Here is a 22179-nt window from a genome sequence, read left to right on the forward strand (position 1 = left end):
GGGCTCGCTTTGGCACACATAAGAAATAAGTTTGAATCGCTGCTCCCCCATCTAAAAAGCAGATCTATTATGAAATGGTAACAAGCTCATTTACAGGAATGGAAAGGTAGAACAAAGAGCGTCTGGGCGCATGTTCTCGTCACAAAGTCAGACCCTTTCATGTTCACTCTCAGAGAGTGATTTGCTGTGATTTCATAGCCTTTCTTCACCCACATCATAGCTCACAACATATTAAGGATGATAGGCTGTAAACTAGATCTTTTATCAACCCAAAGCTCGACAGCACAGACACATTTAGTAACAGTGCAGCATATCAATCCAGCACAAAGGCAAGGGAGTTGTTTTTCATGCTATCCTAATTAGAGGTTAGTTCTTGAAATATGTATCTTTTTCATAATGGACAACTGTCAGTTATTACGTGATTCTAATTATTGCAATATTAGAACTTGCACACACACTTGTTTCGTTTTCTTTATGTTTCCTTCTTGTTCCTTTGTAGCCTGTTTGTAATGAATTAACAAAAAGATGAATGGCAGCAACATCTCGGGCAACTTTTTTTTTTCCAATCAGGGAGATGCAGTCAGTTTAAATTAGGCCTTCGCTGGATTAGTGCTGTCACAGTGTAGATGTCTGTTCCATATGGTTAAAACACAAATTTCCCACCCCACCTCTAGCCCACTTATTTCTGGTTGTGATTGACACGCTCCTCTTTTTTTTTTCTCTTCCCCGTCTGTTTCTCATGCTGTTGGCTGTGCCTGTCAGTCTGTGTGATAACCAGGAGCCAGCAACCCTGAGCATGTTTGCCACAGCCCCACTGAATCCACTCTCCTTATTCTCCCCTGTCTTTTTCTCTTCCTTTCTCTCTCTGTGTGTCACAGGATGAAGGGCCACAACACCTTATTTCCACAAGTGCAGTAAAAGTACAAAGACTTCTTGCTCTGCTACATATCATGAAGGAAGGGTGGTCCCTTGATCCTCCTGGAAAGCCGCTGAAAGATTGGGTGACTGAGAGAAGGATCCCAGAGTTGTCGGGTTTTTTTTGTTTGTTTATTTATTTTAGTTTTTCTTCGCAAATGCCTGTTTTTTTCCTCTTTTGCTTTGGCGTCTGTGGAAGAAGATTTTTTGCAGAGACCAACTTTTTGCTGCTGTTTTTTAGACATGATGGAAAAAAAAACCTTTATAGACTCATTATGCTCAAAGCATGCATACTGACACAGGATATAGATAAACACACAGAAAACAAACCAAACATACACATTTCAAAAATGCTACACTTAAAGAAAAAAAAAAGAAAAAAAAACTTTGTACATGTATAAATAAGTGCAAATGCCAACACAAGAACTGAAGCAAACTCATGCGTGTGCGCACACACACACAAATAACACACAAACACACACACCAGCCTGCTGCCATTTTGGTTTTTGTGCCTACACAGGTGTTGTGCTCTGTGACAGGGCAAGCTCTGGATCGAAGAAGAAAACAAGAAGAAAAGGAGAAAAAAGGAGAAAAGTGGAGAATCCAGGATAATTTACATGCATCATTCCTTAGGAAATAGGGACCAAAGGACTAAACGCTTTTTAAAAGAATATAAATATATAAATATATAAATATATATTTAAAAACTCATACCTTGTAGCTGCAAGTATTACAATTTACTCGTAGTCAAAAAAAAACAAACAAAAACATTAAATCAATATCCAGTGGCCTACTGTAAGTATGAATAAAAGAACATGGAAATAATGTATAAAAAAGACATGGAAACGTAGTATAGGGGCTGATCTTTTGCTCTGGATGCTGATTTAGCACCAGGTTGTAGAATAGTAGAGTAGACTAGAAAAAAAAAGTGTAGATTTGCTAACTTTTGCTGTTGTTTAAAAAAATACTTGAAGTTGTAATGAAAATGGGGCAAAAGAGGGGTGGGATGGTGGGGGGGGAAACATTCATCTGCCCCTGTACGCAACAACTCTCTTTCTCTTGGATGTTAACGTATCAGCCACTGGATATCGCGCTCATCATGATGTACAAGTCACCGCATTCTCTGACAGATATGGAGATGATCTTCTGGAAGAAAACAAAAGCATAAGGAGAAAAAAAAAGACTGACTTTACTGATGTCTGTGCTGGACAGGGTGCAGATGTTTAAGGCTTCACTGGCCTTTGTGTTCAAGCGACAATCCACTGTAAAGACCAAGTAAAATGGACATGGGGTGTCTTTTCTTTTTGGCCTTTTTGTATTGCTACATGAAGTGTGAAATATGAAGCCACAAACTTCTAAAAGGAGATGATTAAAAGTGAGATGGACTAATGGATGGTCATGACCGAAAGAGTAAAGAGGGAAGGAGAATAAAGTGATAGCTATTGTAACTGCCAGCAGAATGTACTTGGTTTAGTAATGAATTGGCTCTTGTGGTGTCAAGATTCTCTCAAAAAAACAAAGTATGCCCATCATAACCAGCCACAAATTTTGAGTGACATGTCAAGGATATGTGTGTGTCCACTGAAGCTGCTGCAAAACTCTAGACTGAGAAAAATTAATTCTTGTCTGTTGGCAAATTTCTCTGAAGATGAATTCAATTTACTTCTGTATTGACAGCAAAGGAGTGCCGGCTTTTAGAGCACATTTACCTGTGTAATGTTAATTCCACTGTTAACATGCTCCCTGACCTGCGTAATGTACACATTATTCATAAAGTCCATGGTAAAAAAGTAGAGCTTAATGGCCTCGATCTAAGATAATTCTAACAGTCATTCTTGAAATCATTCAACTCATCTTTAGCTACACTGACACTGATACCAGGCACTCCAGTAGTGTCGTGTCTTGATTTAGAGTCCTGTAGCCTCTGTTTTTTACCAATTTACAGCTCTGGAAGCAGGCTCCTCTCTAAAACCAGATCAATATGTTTGGAGTGAGTCTAGGGGGAGGAGCGATGCTGTTTCAGTCACTATGAGCACTTCCCAATTTTCTCTGCCGAACACCAGCTCAAATCCATATACCAGCCCTCTAAGTACTGACAGCTGGCAAGGCTAGACAAGAGCAGGGAGAGAGTGGGGAGAAGAGGGGAAGTCAAGAACTCATCACACCGAGATCCTTTAAGCTGATGCTGGTAGGTGATGCCAGAAGATTTAACCAAAAAAAATCAGAAACCCTAATCAAGCTCTGGTGACAAACAGTATACATAATCTAATCATAATCTGTGTTATATGCTTTCAAAAACAGATTAAACAGTCAAGTAGGACCTCAAGTTAATACTTTAGGCACCAGTCCAATGAGTTCATGTTAAGTAATGAGAGTCTTCTTCTCCCTCTTCTTTGTTGAAATAGAAAATCAGACCAGAATTGGTCCAAATCACTAAAGAAGGGGCTGATTAAATGTGCCAGCAGATTTCGTAGTTTTTAATATACTGCCTTTGCCACTTAATAAAAAAAGCTGAAGGTACTAATTTCAGCCCTTGATATTAACATTCCACGTAGCACTTCCTTTTCTCCCATCCTAAGAGCAGCCGGCACAATTGTTTAGCGGGTCTCCCGTTGGAGCAGCATTTTCGAACCTACCTAATGCCTGTGCTCACTACCCTTCAATTATCTCTTGCACCACATTAGACATGCTATTTCACCTTTCTCCCTAATCACACTGTAATCATCAGCCTCTATACATTAGCAGCAACCAAGTGAAAAATCACTGGGATAATCACTTGGACCAAATGACGGGAGAGATGGTCCCCTGCATGCACATGGATGACAGAAGGAAGATTAGGGAGAATTATGTTTGCGCCTACTCCCTGGCAAGGCTGGTGACAGCTGACCTGGCACCAATAATGTAGCCGAATTTACCGAAGAGGCGATGCAGGATGAGGGATAAAACCTTCCATATCATAGCAAGGTTTTAATGTTGCAGAGTAATTTGACCAAAAACTAAAAGAGAAGGGCAGGTAGCAAAATTGATTTAGTTTGTGTTTTCTATCACAAACATTGCAGCAATAGTTGCTTAAAACTGGGTCAAATCCAACATTTTTTACTAGAAATCCTCAATTCTGTTACTGTTCAGCAGCTGTGAGGCCTGTTGTTGTGAATTTTCTTTCAGCAGCAACACTGCATCTCAGAAGAGGATGCCTGCAATTTCTAGCCTCATTCATTCATATATATACATGTATATATATATATATATAGATACATGTATATATATGGTTGAATGAGGCATGGTTGAATATATAACAGCTTCTTAAGGATTGCCTTTAAATACTGTAAGGAAAAACCCAGCCTTCCCTCTGTCATTTCATTTGACATGTGTTACTGATAGAAGGAGCTTCTTGAATTAATGTGAAGTAGGTAAAAAACAAAGCCATGTTCTACAAACCATTTATGCTCATTATTTAAGTGAAGCTGAACTAATCAATGGGAAATCTAATGTTCCATGAGCAATGCAATATCCCTGCTTGTCTTGGCCATCTCTAGAATACATTTCCAACACGAACCTTGCATGGTTGCTCCTGTAATCTTTTCTGTCTTATACCAGATGCTGTACTAGTTCCCACTACTAATGGCAGGTTGAGTCCCCAGTGAGCCAAAACTCAGCCTAGCCTAGTATCCTGCTGTCTGCTTGGCTAACAGTGCAGCGATCATGTAGCATATCTGCTATGCCAGGGCTAAATTAGGCAATGTGAAATCAGTACTTCAACACTTTTAACACGGGTGCTCCTATTACATTTACACCCCAGGGAGAATGTTGCTGAAGTGTTGTGCATTAAAAGCAGAAATAGCTGTGAAACACTAGAACTGCACTGAAACTACCAAAATGAGGAAAAAAATAGAAAGAAAATAGATCTTCTCATTACCCATTTATTAAAGAGGCTCTTACCTGATTTGCCCTTAGCCTGGACTGGAGACAAGAGCAGACTGAGGCTATGTTTCACCTCTAAAATCACAGACAAATGTCAACCCAGCAGGCACACTACCAAGCTGTTGCCAAACTGTGATTTGATATTTGGCGTCCAGCTTACAAAAAGATAATGTAACTAAGCATTTTTGCCAAAAGAAATACATAGGATTCGAATTAGTTCTTAGAATATAATATTTAGCATGCCAGGCAAAAGAAAACAAATATACATGTGAACATGAAAAAGTCTAAATATTCCCAAAGAGGTAAAGCTTATCTTCTCTATCTTCTCATACTGTACTGCCTTTGTTTACCATTTCTCAATCAGTGATGAGCAAAAGTAATACTTAGGTACAGTCAATTCTTTGTGAGCATTTAAACCATTTGCCTCTGGCTTATGCACCTAGAAATTTGGAGGTTATATATTATGAAGTATCCCCTTTCCTCAGTTGCCACTACACGACTTTTCACAAGATCTGTCTGCTAAAGGAGCATGTATCCTTAGAGGTTCCCAGCCAATGGCAGGGCAGAGCACAAGTCTGTTTGAGAATGAATCTCCCACCCCTGGGTGCATAACACTCACCCTAAAATAGCAGTGATTGTCAAGGAAAGGAAGTGAAATGTAATTGACTGAAAGTGGAGAGATAATTAAAGGAACCTGTTGGACAGGAGGGAAGAAATTAATGCTTCTCATTTAATAGCTGCTTTGGGAGAAAGCTTTTTCAGCATCTTGGTTTAACGCAGTGAGGGTTTGCTGTGGAAATGAGATTTTGTATTGAAAAAGGTAGCAATGGAAATAGTGGAAGCAGGCACTGGGTGGTGGGGGTGCTGTGTGCTTAACTGAAACTCCACAAAATCACTCCCAATACTCAGGGCATCAGGCACTATGATGTCATGATTAGTGGAGAGGTTCAGAGCCTTGCCTTACCCCTTATCCTGAAGGCATTTGAGTAGATAAATATGAGGACAGCAGAAGCTGTACGATCACATGTCACTGTGGGGTGTCCTGAGCCAGCAGAAGGGCTGATGAACCACCTAATATTGTGCTTTGGATTTATAGTATTACCATCCCATTCAAAGAGAAACAAAGAAACACAAAAGATGCCATTATCAACCCAACACTGCACAGTGGTTTGTTGAAGGTATGAAATTATGTTTAGAAACATGTCTGAAAGAAATGAAGACAAAGACTTTTTTAATTTCTTAATGTAAATAGACTATAAAATACAAAAAACAGAGGAAGGTTGTACAGCAACTTGTGTTGAGAACCCCAACTCTGTGGGACAATGATGTCAATATAAAATGTATCCACAGCAGTGCAGGGATTTAGGAGAGTTTTAGTCCTTATAAGCCCCTTCGGTTTGGGCTGTGAACATGCATCCTACAACTCTAAGTGTCTGGCCAAGGCTTAGAGAGTATTTGACTTAGTGTCAAACCTAAGCCATGGCCCTGAAGTGATCCGGTAATTAAGATTCTGTGTACACCGACATGTCATGATTTTTCTGACAGAAGAAAGATCGCCTGTGCCGTAATTGGATTAGTCCAGTTGGGGCTGATGAACAGATATGACAGTGACAGTAGAGTTCATCCATCTGCATGCTTTCCGCTTGACAGTGTGAAAAAAAACATCAGCCAGCACCACTCTTTTTTAAATTCTTTGGAAGTAAAAGTTGAGGCTTTACAGCATTTAAGAGTTTTAGAAAATTAAACTCCAGGTTACAGTGTGTCCAACATGTACATAAACCATTTTGGAATCAAACATTTAATACACATGGTTTAAAATATACAAACACGGTTAGGTTGAGTTTAGAGGAAGGGGACAAACAAGAGAACTATGTTGATCCCAGCAGAACCTCCTGCTTGCTTGACCCAGTCTGACACTGCTCTCCTGACCACACAGCTGCATTACACCTGTACATACAATATAGCTTATTTTTCAATTCTGTTAAACATTCTTTATAGGCCGTACAATAGATCATGTTCAAACAGAAAAAAATAAAGAATAGTTAATATATTTCAGTGAAACTAAGAAAAGGAACCTATGAAATAATTTATCAAAAACAGAAGATAAAATGATTTTATTTCTTGTAGAGTGAAGAACGGATGTTCAGAAATGGGATGTTATACTCATGTTCGTAAATACGTCTTTATTTTCTCTCTTTTGTTTTGTTATTATCGGTTGAAGCTGGGATAGACCCATTGTCATGAGGTTTATTCAGATGTGCTTTGATCATTGTTCTTTTTTTCATTTAATTTTTTTGGCTGCACAATCCCTGTGTAAAATCCCTTGTGGATTGGAAAGTTCAAAGAGATTTTGCTCAATGAAAGCTCTTACATCAATACAAGAATTAGCAAACTGCACTGTAAAAGGATGATTGATGGTACTGGTTTTGTGGATTCAGAAAAAAGGGTCCTTTGCACAACTGAGGTTAAAAGGATGAGAATTGCATGTTCAAACGCAATTTTATTTTTGGGGCCTTTTGTTGTTTTAGGAAAAAAAATCAAACTTTGCCATCAGATTGTTTTGGGGACCTATGCTGCCATATATCATTATGTTTAAGCCATTGTTGCTTTCTTGTAATGAAGTTCTCTCTATGTCTTTTTTTTTTTTTGCCTTATCTTTTGAAGGGTTAATTGTATTTATTGACCTGTCTCTGATTTTCATATCTTTTTTTGTTCATGGGACAGTTCTTCCACAGGTTGTTATCTGATGTGACACCATCCACTGAAGACATTGTGCCAAAAGTAGATCACACTGCTTTTCTCCAGTTTGTTGGTTTGTTATGTGAGGAGGAAATTCTGCCTTAAACCCAGCCTGTTCTCTCTGACAGTACTACCTGTGAACAGTGGTCAGACACGCTGTATTCTGGGGATGCCAAATGTTCTTCGAAACAAACACTCTGCCAGAATCAGTTTTGCCTCAAGCTCATTCTGACACAAATAAGGATGCGGTCATCCACTACCATTTCCATTGGTTACAAGGACCAAAATGTAAACAAACTCAGATAACTGAGAAGTTTGCTTCAATCAAGCATTCAAATGAGAGCCTTTAAAGTGTTCGTATTTAGTCATAGGTAATTTTGCACCATGAAGATTTTTACCATGAATCATTGCATTCCCAGCTTCACAATCTAATTTCACTGTTGTTATTCATTGCCATAAAAACTCATAATCTATTTAGGTATTTAAATTTACAGTGAATGAAAAAAAAAAACTCATTTATTTTGTTTTTTGACTTGAACAATCTGAGTTACTGTTTTCTTTTTTTTTTTCGTTTGAAACAGAGATGTAATTTGAATTAGCATTGGCTCTGGTCCGTTTCCCTGATTCAGGATGATATTTCCCATAGTGCTCCTGAACTCTGTAGTTCTCTAGTTCATTATATTCTGCTTAGACTAAAATAAAGCACAGTCCTGTAGAAGACTGAGGCTCTTTTGTCTTTTTTATCCATATACATAGCCCGATTAAATAACTCCTAAATGTTTGGATCTAGCATGATGTGAATGCATGACCCCGTTTGCGAAGATGTGAAGTGTTCGGTGTCGTCTTGTCACTTGGATTGTGGAGAGAATGCATTTAGGACATGTCATTGTATTAATTGAGCTAACAGCACTAACCATATCCGAATACCAAATTAGATGAGACGGTTAGTAGAAAATCGTTTTAAAAAGGGCGAATAATGCATAATAAATGAAAGGGAGATTGGAATAGGGAGAGGAATAAATTGTGAATTGATTAAAAGGAAATGGATATTCAGTCCTTGTCTTATGGAGGTGTTACAGTAGAAACAAAATCAGGTGCAATTTGTGGTACCAGTTATCATCTGTGAATAAGAAGCAGGTGGTCATTCCATTACTCAGAGGCTTTTCTCATGCTATTTTTTTATTGACAAAGAATATGGCCAGGGTCCATTCTATGGCTCAGAGGCTCCTCCTCTGTCAGAGTTACCCAGCAGTCACCAGTTGCCTCAGAACCTATAACAATGAAATGAAAATACCACACAATATTGCAACTAACTTGAACCCCCCAGTGGACTATAGATCTTTGCAGATCAACATGGTTCAGCAATTTCCAGCAGCCACAACTGTCCATCACAGCAGAAGGAAAACGTCAAAACTCTGTGACAGTAATTGTTCCTAGAAAAGAGTACGACACCCAAGGGGCCATCAATGACCAAACCATCCCATGACACCGAACATCATTTCTTGTTTATAGGTCTCTTTGCTGTGTCTGTGCAGTAGCATTCATGTGGAAACAGATTTATGGTTGCTAAATTTGCAGGTGATAAAAAGGCAAAGAGTGGCCAGTTGGGGCACTAACTCTTGGCTTTTCACATGCTGACTCCCGTGCTGATTCTCCAGGGACGCGCTCTCATTGTGCAGCAGACACTCCATGATTCCACATGACAAACTGGATTGTTCCTTGAGTGAGTCCTGCTGAATTATTTTGGTCCTTTCGATTGCATCTCCTACCCCTGAGATTTTCCTCCACTGTTGCCTTTGAGCCATAAGCCTCGACAGCCACCGTTGTCGATACTCAATCTGTTCTGTAACCCCTAAAGCTGATGAAATGTGCTAACAGGGGTTTGTTTGTTTGTCTCCAGGAGGGGGGCCAAGGGAAAGAAAATGGAACAACAAGACTCTTTTGACAGTTCCATTTTTTTCCCCAATGTTTTGGAGTGAGGGATAATCATGAAGTATGGATTGGATAGGGGAAAGTTATTACGTTTTGTTGTCTTTATCCTTGTTTGAGTTGTAAAAAAAAGGTCAGATTGTTCCAAACATGGCTCTTTGCAGTTCCTTGGTTTATCCTCAATTCTGACTGCCCTTCTCTCTCAGTACGGAAAGAGAAAAATCGTTTTTTGCACTTCTCTCAGCCTTGTATCCTTCTAAATCTTCAGTGTAAATTTGACAAACACACAACCTCCTCCTGTCTGGCTGGAGTGTTTCTTCTGTGTATTTACTTTATTGGTGATTCTGATTGAGATGGGGTGGTCTTATGAAGCTCAAATATCGTAGCTGACAGCAAAAGCACAGATAAGAAAAAAACTGGTGCTAAAAAGATTAGCCTCAATCCTTCTAGTGTCCTCAAGCAAGTGTCTTCAGGATTTGAGTATCACATCATTCACATCAATAAATGCACTATAAGTGAGAAGTGCAGTTTGTGAACTGAATTGGGTATATCAGACAGCACATGCAGTTTGGGATTTTTTTTCTTACAGTTTACCAAAGAATGACAACAAAGCTTCAGATATTACAGTCTAAATTCTATTGAATATATAAATCTTATTTTTTGTTTGTTTGTTTGTGTTTTTCGTTTTATTTATTTTTTTCAAAATGCACCTTAAACTACGGTTAAAGCTCACGATAAAAAAGACTCTTTTTTTCTCATGTTGACGTGTCATTACAACACAATTTTAATGGATTTATGATAAATTGAACCAATTTCATCATGTGTGTTTTGCAGCTGACACTAATATGTAATTTACAGAAAAGCACTCCAGACCATTACTTTCAAAAGCTTTTAAATTTATGTCATGTGTCACATTATACCAAGGAAAGGCTTATATGCAGGTAATTGTGAATAACAGCCTTTCAACGTCTTAACTATGCCCTACACAAATATTTACCATATTGACTTATCTCTTGTCACTTACCATGCATTTAGCATCTGACTTTTATCGTCCATTAATCTATCAATGCATCCATTAGGGACACTCAACCATACGGGAGCCTCTGCACACTCCAATGGGCCTATTAGCATGTCCCTTAATGGGAGACATGCTGCAAACACTAAGCACAAGTTATGCCACCCAGAAAGCTGAATCTGTTGTCAACACTTTTTAAATTGTGGTTTTACATTTGTTCTCCCTCTTTTCCACGATAGGTCTTCATGCATCTACAAGTTCCTGAATGAGGCTCTCATTGGCTATAACTAAGTGTGGCAAGTTTCAGCTGCATCCCTCTTAACATGCAGATTCTTAAATAACAAAAGATTATAACTAACTGAAAGTGTGAAGAAGACCTGGGCAAGCAAAGCTGCACAATCCCTTTGATCCTATTATGTATTACAAAAGCGTAATCAATATCTAATCAAGGGGAATACAGCGTGCCATGTCTTACAGAGCTCTTTGTTGTTAGAGGTGAGGTTGCCATGGTGACTGGACAGGTGTGAAGAGCTTAGGCTGGAGCGTTATTGATGGAAATTAAGAAGCATTGATGAGACTTGAAGATGCTGGGATTGAAAAGGGAGATAATTAAAGAGAGGGCTGCAGTGGGAGACATGGCGAAGGTGGAGACAAAAGAGATTTAAGTTGGAGATATAAGGTGGAAAGTTGGGTATGTAGCCTCCGGTCTACAATGCTTTCCACCAAACAACATTAAAATAATTTACTCACATGTCCGTGTGATCTCTCCAAAATCAAAGAAAGCTTTTAAACCAAGAGTAATGTATTCGTATCGACACTTTTGCAGTTTTCTTTTATATTAATAGGTTGGTAGTAACATTGGTTACTTTGATTATTTTAACAGTTCAATAGAGACTCAGTTTATTTTCCGAGAGCAGCCTGTGAAAGGCCAACAACAACAGCTAAGTCTGTTTGTTAATTAGTCCTGGAAAATACTAGTTAACATACAAAGTTCAAAATTTATGTTTGGGAGATAAATGTAAGCAATATGAGGAAGTAAGGAAGACAAAGGAACACACCTCGCTTGTTCAATAGAGCGCCTAAAGAACCTAAAGGTTCATCAATGCTTTTTTCATAAGATTCCTCATTTTTAATTCACATCTAATTGTATTTCTTAATAAAGCCACTGTAGAGGAAAAAAAAGAAACACATCCCCCCAAACCTGCTGGCCACCCCTATGAAAAACATCTGGATGTGTTCCTGGATTATGCACATTTGAAAAGTAGCTTCAAACTAAACTAAATCAGTAACTCAGTAAAGACCTAAATCTTGTTGTAAACATCAGGCTTTTCCATCAATTCAGGTTAACAGTTCCTGAATTCATGCCACTTTACTAACTGCATATTCTGTAAATAGAAAATGAAATCAGAACACCACCATTACAATCTTAGGCCTTCACTTTTATATACCATATCCCTTTCCCTCTCATTTCATCGTGGTTCACAGGGTGGTAAAACTGTAACTGTAACTCTAAGGGAAGAAAATGTACGCCTAGAGAAGGCATCAAAACATCTGAGTCATGGCTGACCTGGGCAAAGTGAAGATGATGTCACTGCACTGCACAGCTTGTGCTCCAGAGGAAAGCTTGTCAAGCGCTGTGCCTGCACCATGTCTACTGCTCGACCCTTAACTTGTCTGAGCAGCAGCAGTCCAGCAAGTTCCGTCCATTATCGTCCTCAGCTATGCCCAGTCCCACAGAGAGCTGTCCGTCAACATCTGATTAACACTTGAGATAATAGGTCATTAAAGTTCCCCTTCAATCAATGAGTCCAATCGAGTAATCAAGGCCTAGATTGAATGAACCAAAACCAGCATGGAGCCCAGTGGGAGAGATCAGCCTTTAATCAGTATTGGAGTGAGTGTTGCTTTCATCTGTAGATGTACGCAGAATAAAACTGCTGTGGCTGAAACCACGCAATGGAAAACTTGATGATGCTTTTCTCACTTTGAAATGAAAATTTCTTCATGAGCCTTGTGAGGTCAAAATCTGTGAAAAACTCTAGTGTGAAATCTTAATAAACTAAGAGGTTCTTGTGATGGGTACTTTTTTTCTACCTATTAACAGTAAGTGAATTTCCCTTTGTTAAAGTTTTATGACCCCCAGGTCTCTTATGCTATCCAAAAAACCTTGTGGGTGTGCAACATACACACATGCTATTCTTCAGCCTCTTTGTTTCTGCATAGCATTAACTTTGGAACTTGTATAAATCTCACTTGGTTTTTCACAGTTCAGTGTTGGTCAACCTGCCACCTTTCAGTATATGAAATTTCATAATTTCTCATAAATAACACATATATTATTACTTTCTGATAATTTTTTAAAGACACAGATACACAATCAGACTTTGGAATAATTTTGCAAAGCCTGCACACAAGTCTGCAACTTTGTATAGTCTGTGTGTGTGTGTGTGTGTGTGTGTGTGTGTGTGTGTGTTTACTGGGGTACATGTGTGCTAAACCACATGAGTGAGTAGCTATTGCTGAATGATAGCTGAGCTGAAGTGAAAGAATGAAGCCTGGTGACAGAGAGATCAGAAGGATCAAGCATTATTATCAAAAATGACTCCAGTACTCCCTACTGTGGCCTCACAGCTTCCCCCAGTCAAGTTGTTGTTTGTTTATTGTGTTTGTGTGGATAGTCCATCTTCTTCAATCAATGCTATTTCAGCTTCCATTAAAAGGAGACGAGATGAGCCAAGAATGGAAAAGTTAAGATAATAATAGGAGGTAAGGACACTGTCTACTTGTCATTTTTTAAAAATCACTATTCAGATGGCCAATATATCCAAAACGTTAATTAAATCCAAAGAAGTCAGAAAATGTCATGTCATGTTATGTCATCTTCTCTGGAAATAAAGCCATCCAGACATGTATTTCTCCCATTAATTCAACACTGGTTTGTTCCTGTAAGAACTGTTACACATGATGCCAATGTGGTTCATAAAAAGACATATCACTGCAGGGAAGTGTGCCTAATTCTGTTCTGAGAGTAGCTCTCGTAAAGAGACACTGTGGCTAGCCTACTAATAGAGCTGTGAGGGGAGAATGATGCAACTCGGAGGCAATGCTTTAATTTGCCCTTGGTTTCGCACACGCGTCTAGGAACAGGCACTCTGTTCCAAAGCTGATTGGCCCGTTTACCTTTAGACATGGGCCAACCACTCGCCTCCAAGGTATGAGGTAGCTGGATTTAGCAAGTGTTCAGTTTTGTTTTGCTGTGCTCCTTTTTTTTGGCATGGATAGGTCAAATCAAGTAGATGCAATCACTGGGGTTGTAGGTGAAATCCTGGAGTCTTAAACCTTTTCTTACAACCCTGAGTGCATATATGAATATTTACCTTACATATTACATTTAAATGTTTAAAGTTCTTTCTTATCAGAGATGTTTGTAGTTCAGCCCACTGGGTCCAGGATGCTATTTGTATCTTAGCAACCTGTGCAGCAACAGAGGACGATCCAGAAGCTACTTATTAACCTGTTGCTATGACTACAGCAGTAGGCAATAACTCAGAAGATGCCTTAACCCTTTCACTCTACACCGCTACGCCAAATCAACAGGCAGATAATATTCAGAACATTTGGTGAATTTAAGAATCGGAGGATTCATATTGCTTTTCTAAGTATACACTTTTGCATGTGCGTGTGTGTGGAGAAGAGATCTTGTGTTTTTCTTTGCTATATCCCTAGCATAATATTTTTGCTCTACAAACCAAAAGAAGTCAAATAATCAGTGCACCACCTCCATGAAAACAATAGCAAAGTTATTTTTCTTTTGTTTTCCTCCTTGAAGTGTGGAGAATACTTTATTGCATATGCATAGATGTATTCCACAGGATATGTCTCACAAGCCCAATCAAACTGACATACCTTTGTGAAGGGATACAGATGTTTCCATTTTTTCCTGTATACCTGCAAAGAGGAGCACTGAGCGATGACAAATGTTTTCCACACACAGGTTGAAGCATGTGTGAACTGATTTGAATTGATGTTATTCCAGGAGAAATCAATGCATTTTTTTTCTTGGTGTTTTTTTTACAGCTGCAATTACGCCCCTCACGTCAATTCATCAAGAGATTTGCATGAGGTAATTGTTGGCGCCACGTCTACTGATGCATTTTTATTACATTTCAATTAGGAATTGAATCCAATTAGGAAAGTCATTCCAATCAACAAACAGGAGTCCCTCCTCAACGCAAAGCCTGAAGAGGCTGCTAAACTGAAGGACAGACACTGTGCCAGAGGCCCATCTATTGTTTAATCCAATCCAAACCAATATGATGCATTGTAACACAGGAATATAAAGTAAAATCAGTTGACGCAGCCTTCTGACACCTTTGTATTTTTGTATACATTTTCTTCATCTTTTTGGTACAAATAAAAACTAATAGGCACTTAATTAATTTCTCTTTTTTATTTTTCTTTTGTTTGGATTTTGTTTGGGTACATTAAGACATCAAAGTAATCGCACAAGGCAGCCAACTACTGAGATTTCAAATGTATTAATTTTCATTAATTATAAATTGCCGAGCATTTTAAGGACTTCTTACAAGTCTTTTATTATGATTTCCAAGAACTTAAGCCATGGAAGAAATTAGGTAAAACACAGACGTGAGGGTGCAGATAGGAAATTCACAAACTCTAATAAAAGATGTTTGTTAGGTCGTTGTGAAATAAAAATATAATAGTTTTTTTGGGGGGGGGTTGTTTCTTGCAAAGCACTATAAGTCAATGACTGAAGACTGTTGATGTTTCAACTAGTGATATAGTAGTATACATATATAAATAAAGTTTCTGTATTATTCACAAAATATACCAAAGACCTAATGACCAGCTAACCCTGATATTTGCTCCCTCAGGAAATGAGACAATATTAATAGAACACGCAAAGTAACCCAACCTGAAACCAAAAGTCAGGAGTGTTAAGCAATGTGTTTTTTCGCTTGGCAGACTTGTAAACACCCAATACCAGAATTCGAGGTTGCTTTCTAATACCATTACACCATGCTAAAATCCTTAAAATAAATAATAAATAAATAAAATTAATTAATTAATTTAAATATGTATATCAAAACTTGTTCCGAAACAATAGAAAGCAGACGGAATGGTGATGGCTGCTTCTGGCTTGCAGAAGCGCTGTGCCTTTGATCTCGGGGAAAGAGCAGAGTTAAGTGTACCAAGTGTTTGTGTGCACGGTGCTACTGCCCCCTGGGGGAGAAGCTAGGGATAATCGGAGCTGGGAGCGGCAGATGGCTCATGCAGCTTCAGCACCAAAGAGCACTCTTTCTATCCACCAACAAGGAAACTCATGAGGAGGAAGTACTCCCCTGGGTTTCTATCATCACCACACTAATCGAATCAGCCTTAGGAAAAAATGACAGCTTGGATAACTTAGGTTGTTATATGGCCGTGAGCGCTAATAAACAGAACTGTTTCCATATCCATATGCAACATCTGTGGGAAAATGAGAGGATGTGTAATACATCTATCTGGTTTTATATTTAAGTTTCGGGTTTTTTCTGTCTTCCTTTTTTTCTTTTTTTGTTCTGTATATGTATATAAATACATTCCTTAACTTCCCTTTTTTTTCCGGATCACTCTGAAGCAGATGCAAACACACACATGGAGACAGAGACACACATGGAGACAAAAATGCAGCTGTGGCAAATGGAGGTGTGCAGATTGCCCACTTAGACTGTTATATTATCTTTTTTGTGTTTACTTTCTATTCTCTGCTCCCATTTTCAGCCTTTCTTCTGTGCTCTCTTTGTGGCTCTGTCAGGTGTGTACGTCTATTTCCTATCCTCATTGTCCTGTCTCTTGTCATCCTTTCACCCGTCCCTCATCTATCCGCCATCATCAAGGACCCGGTGGCCTCCTACGTAGTGCCAGTGGAGAGAAGGGTCTGTATCTCAGCAACGCACCTAGCAACAGCTCCTCGTAACTATGGATTATAACCTGTTGCCAAGGGAGACAGAGATGGAGGATTGATTTTTTTTTTCCTTTTTCTTTTTTTAAGGGATAAAATTCAAAGTGAATTAGATACATGAATAAAAAATGCATCAGACAAGGCACACTAACATTTATGAATGGTGACATTATTCATTTACAGTTTAATCCTTGAGCTTTATCTTGATATAGATCAATAAAGATTAGCAACAGATGAGCAACAAAAACATTTTTATCATGTAAAATTCTTTTTTCTCTTGCAGTAAATGTTTATGGACTATGCTGTCAGTTATCATCTATTAACATCATTCATTTATTCATTTTATAACAATATAGATAAATTATAGAGCTTTGTTGACCATAAAATTATTTAATCATCAAATTACAATTTAATGTATTGTGTATATTTAAAGGTGGCAATACATATATTGAAGATAATTTGACTAGAATTAAATACAGGCATAAATTAAACTATTAGTCAACCGTTTTTATAATGAATACATGTGATTTAGGTTTAGATGAATCTGCCAACTAATAAAATATTAGAGTAAAAACCACAGAATTTGCCATAGAAATTTAGCAGATCAGTAAAACAAAATGCATTTACACAACTGAACAAGATGGAAGGTTCTTTCAATTATGCTACAATTCGAGTTTTAGTTTTTTCCTACTTTTAAAGTTCATGAAAAAAAGACAGGCAAGATTCAAGAAGATTTTTTATTTGTCACATGCATAGTCATACGAGTACAACACACAGTGAAATGTGTCCTGAACTGCTCCTTTGACTGTGCAAGACATTATAGACAATAAGTAAATTAAATAAATGTACATTGTGCAATGTTAAAGTGTTTTGTGCCATATTAGCACAGCAATGTATTGACAGTTTAGGACATAATTTGATTCTTATCACCTAAAATGTCAAAACATACCATTTTCCCAGGGTTGCCCCAATGTTTGCATGCAAATGTAAGTTGACACATTATTAGTAAAGAAAAAAGAAACCACTGCCCTAATAAGAAATGAGGACACAAACACAGTGACTCAGTCACTTTTCCGTCTTCATTTTGATGCTTCTCAACCATTCTCTCCATCACCCACTCTCTGATGAGTGCTTTTACATGGCCACACAAACTTGTCATTAAACTAACCCACTATTTTCCATCACCTCTGAGCTAAATTACCACACTCTCCTTGGCATCCCGTGGACCAGCTTGTGGATATGAAAGCCCACAATTCCCCTGCTATCACCTCTCTGGGCTCTCGCAAGTGCACTAATGATAGCCTGCCACCGGAGAGCCGGTGGAATGGAGCAGTAATGTCCTTGGAAAGTGCAAGCTGGTGAGCACGCTGTGGGAGAGAGGCCTGATCTATGTCAGGCTCACTCTCTCTTTTGGTGTGGTTAGCCAGCATCCTCAGGCCTCTGTGTTAATGGGCAGATAGGTTGAACCCTGATGGCTGGATGCTTGTGATGGGGTCCTGAATCTGACAGAGGTCTGTACCATTAGCTCACCAGTGTTCTCGATAGAGAGAGTACTGATGAACACATGTATGAGCATGTATGCACACACACACACACACACACACACACACACACACACACACACACACACACACACACACACACACACACACTAAACTTTGCCATACTGCTGCCTTGAGTGCATACCAAGCAGGTAAAGTTTTATGCTCTTTTCTTAGTCATAGTCATTACTGATCTCCCAAAGCTATATGAGGGAATGCTATGTACATTGTTTACGCACACAGAGATCTACACACATCAGACACATAGTAAATTCTAACCCATATGCAAATATTCATTGTACTCATTTTGTACACCGTCTATTATTAATGATGAACTGTATATATGTTAACAATACAGAGTGAAAATAAACTTTTCACTATGTGACTTTCTATAACTATATAACTTTCCATCACATGACATAGTGAAAAGAAAAATGCATACTATTTTAACACTGTTGTTAATCTTTTATTTATTTATTTATTTATTTATAATACCCTTTCCTTTAATTAGTTTTAATTTATTTGAGTGGTCTGTTTTACTGGATGTTCACTTCACTCTTTTGATTTCGAAGCTTATAAAAAGTTAATTTTATAGCTCTTCATTATTTTGTATTTGCCAGTGCAATTCAAGAGATTCATATTTCCTCAATTTTAAAAGATAAACTGTTCACACACAAATTGAAAAGAAGTGTTTTTTGTTTAAGCTGTTAGTGTTAGTGCACAATGCCTAACACTGAAGCCTAAATATATAGTCTTATTGTTTTTTGTTGTTCATTGGATGTCAATACAAAAAAAATGGGTATTTACCATTTTGCTCACTTTGCTTTTAAAATAATTCTTTAAATCTTTCTATCTTACTTGCTTGCTTTTTGTTTTACCATTAGATATAACAGCAACTCATCTTTTCTCCTCTGTCTGTTAAGCTGACAGAGAAGACAGAGCCCAAATGACAAGTTAAAATTAGGATGAAGCACTAAAACTAAAATAGTGCATGTGCACTGAAAATTTTAATGTTGCTTTAAAAAAAAAATCAATCTCAGTAAAAAAAAATACGTTTTAGAATTCTTATTTTGTAAAGAAGAAATAGGCACGTCAGTGTCAATGATTTATCACCACCTTGTGGTTACTGAAGGTAGAACTTAAGATATATTTAACTGTCATAAAAACACCTAAAGATGCATATACCTATTAAACAAATATGCTGTTTCAAGTGATAATATGCTAACTAAATATTGCCATGCATGTTTCATAGAAAGGTCATTCCATAGGACAAGAAAAGAATCTTGCAATTCGCATTTTTTGTATCATACACAGCATACATGCATGATTATTATCTTAATAATAATAATATTTTGTCTGTCCTGTATGCTATTTTATGTAGCCTGCAATAAAAATGATTTGCACAGTTGACTAGTATAGTGTACTTTCTATACCAGGATGTAATTTGCTTTTCCACCACTGGAGGGCAGTACGAGTCTATAACAGACCCAAATTGGGCGATGTAAGGTTGAAGCCCTCCTGGGAACAAAGGATTAGTTGGTGGTCCAGCACAATCAAAAGACTGCCGTATGTAAATCGAGCAAATCCACTATGGAAGAGGAGGGTTATGCCAGTTTGATTTCATGCCCAGTCAACCCACTGGAAAAGGCCAGCAGACCCCATGTCTGAACTGTTATGGGGGGCAAATCCTTTGTAAAAAGTCACCCACCAACACAAAGTCACTGTTCCTGCAAAATGTTCAGGTTTCATTTTAGTGTCTCATTGGACTCTTGCTCTATGTCTGCTGATGGTTATTACTGACTTTTCATTTTACTGCAGTATTGTGTTAAACATTTCAACTGTACAACACACTGCCATTTACAGATAAAAATTGCCTGCTGTGTACTCAGCACAAAGCCTATTGTTGTAGTGTAGGTTAAACTTGTATCTAGTTAACTTCTTGCCTTGTTTATCATCTTCCAGTGAGACGGTAAAATTATGATGAAGGAAGCACATTGCCATTCCAGTCAGACTATCAGTCACCGGGGGACAATGGGAGCTTTGCAGTGTGGGTGAGTGAGTAGGTAAATAATTTGGGAGAGGAGATAGGGACACAATTAAACTGGCACATGTAAATGTTGGCTAAATGGGACGTGTGGAGGAGTAGAAGCCTTCTCAAGCAGCTAATTGATCAATTAAGTAAACACAGTCCACTCCTGGAGGGGTGGTGTGGTGGGGTTGGAGAATAGGTGCATGATAAGGTGCTAATGACTTATCTGTGCCTAAAATATAAGCTTGAAGATGATAATGCAACAGAAACGGCGGTGGTAAGACAGGAACACCTGGTGGCTGGTATAATATGTAGGAAACAAAGCCAAGAGTCATGATATGTTGCATATTTGAGTACAAATGCTGCACTGGTCTATGACTTAGGTGCAGATATGAGATGCTTTATGATTTTTATTCGATAGATTTGTTTTTACATCTTATGTTTTCACAAAGGCATATCGTTTCAATTTCTATTGCTGCCAGTTTACTTCCTGCAGAAATGTAATTTGGCTCATTCATAGTAACAAATAGAAACATTTTTTTGATACAAATGCTTTATCCTTTACAGAAGATTGAACTGCAGTGGAAACTCCTATATAAATTTAAACCACTTCTGTTTATTTGTTTGTTTGTTAATTCATTCTGACCTGTATTTAGCCAGGAATATACAAAATTTCAGTCCAAAGGATGACATCCTCCTTCATCAGTCAACAACTAGAATACATTATTGACACATTGTTGTCATAATTTTGATGGCTCGGCCCAATAAGTCTTCAAATCTTTTCCACTATATTCTAACAACAAAATTAACATTGCATTTATAGCAAGATGACAGAGTCGCTTATTATAACATGCTTTCAAACTTATCACTAAAAATGTGTATGTTGCTTTCAAGCCTAATCAAATTCATATTTTTATATTACTAACAATGTGAGGTGAGTGTAATGCTCCCACAGACACTTAACATAAGCTTTAAACTCATCTTAGATAAAATTAAGTATGTGGCAAAAATAGCTGTAACTTTAATAATCAATCATGACACAGAGTGAAACAGCCAGGAGCATCTCATGCAGCTGAACTGACAGACACAATCTAAACCTCACAGTTAAAGCATTTGTTACACTGTGTCTGTCTTCATATTGACTTACTTCATGTGAATGAATATTTTTATTTTATTTCAAGTTTAATATTTCCTTCCATCTTCTTACCTCTTCATACCTTGTGAGGCCACCACAGTAGCCCGGGCAAGAGGGAAAAAATTAGCTGACTTTCAAAGACACTGATTTCAAGGTCGTTATATTACAAGATAAACAACATAAGTATTATTTTTAAGAAGTTTAGCTTGATTTCAGGAAATTATGACCTTTTCATATGCTACACTTTTGAATGGAACTACAGTGGGTTACATTGCCTTTTTTTGCTGAAATTTGCTGACAACTGCTGAAATTTCTGTACAAATATAATAGATGCAATATGATTTAAATTTAAATGTCTAACATGGGCATTTCTGTTTTAGTTGAAAGATTAAATGTTGTTTAATCTTGGCTTTACTTCTATCACATCTTCACTCTTAATGGGGCCTTGTAAAAGTGTATTATATCCAAGCTAGGGAAGAGGGTAATATACTGACAAGAGACGTCCTGATGTTCTAAATGTGTGGAGTAAGTGGCGCTGAACGAGACGGGCTCCAATGCTGACAACCAGGTGGACAGGTCCCCACCCTCATTCCCTCCATCTTTCATTTGAATAATGCATGCTAATTACCTACTTGCCGAGAGCAGAACTGTCACCCCACAGGCCCCAACAGACATTTCCATGCACATGCGAGCACACATACAGAAACATGCACACCATCAGGCACACATTTACACACAGTGGCTGTCACTGGAGCAGTTCTACTTACCTCAGAAAAACTGGCACATTCACAATAGAAACTTCAGAGAACCTAGTTGATACACTTGAGGGGATTCCTTTAACAAAAGCAACTGTCAAGACAGTATGTAGGCTAATGATAGACCACATCCACTACTCTGTTGGAAGAGCTGAGCATGGCACTTCATATGCAGTACTATTGTACATTTGTTTCTAGTCAATCAGATTGACAGCAAGGATAATAAAATATTTTA

At 38.0% G+C, this 22179-nt stretch overlaps 1 protein-coding gene across 12 annotated transcripts in view; it reads left to right on the forward strand.

Annotated features, from left to right (window-relative positions):
* The window catches only part of celf6 (CUGBP Elav-like family member 6), a 146124-nt gene extending 137829 nt beyond the window's left edge, over positions 1–8295 (forward strand). For all 12 annotated transcript variants that reach the window (XR_002062464.2, XM_025907481.1, XM_019360276.2 and 9 more), the window contains one exon: positions 879–8295. The gene's annotated coding sequence lies outside the window, so the exon portion shown is untranslated. The remainder of the gene's footprint in view (positions 1–878) is intronic.
* The last annotated feature ends 13884 nt before the right edge of the window (positions 8296–22179 follow it).

Source organism: Oreochromis niloticus, linkage group LG1 (genome assembly GCF_001858045.2).
Source record: "Oreochromis niloticus isolate F11D_XX linkage group LG1, O_niloticus_UMD_NMBU, whole genome shotgun sequence".
NCBI lineage: Eukaryota > Metazoa > Chordata > Actinopteri > Cichliformes > Cichlidae > Oreochromis > Oreochromis niloticus.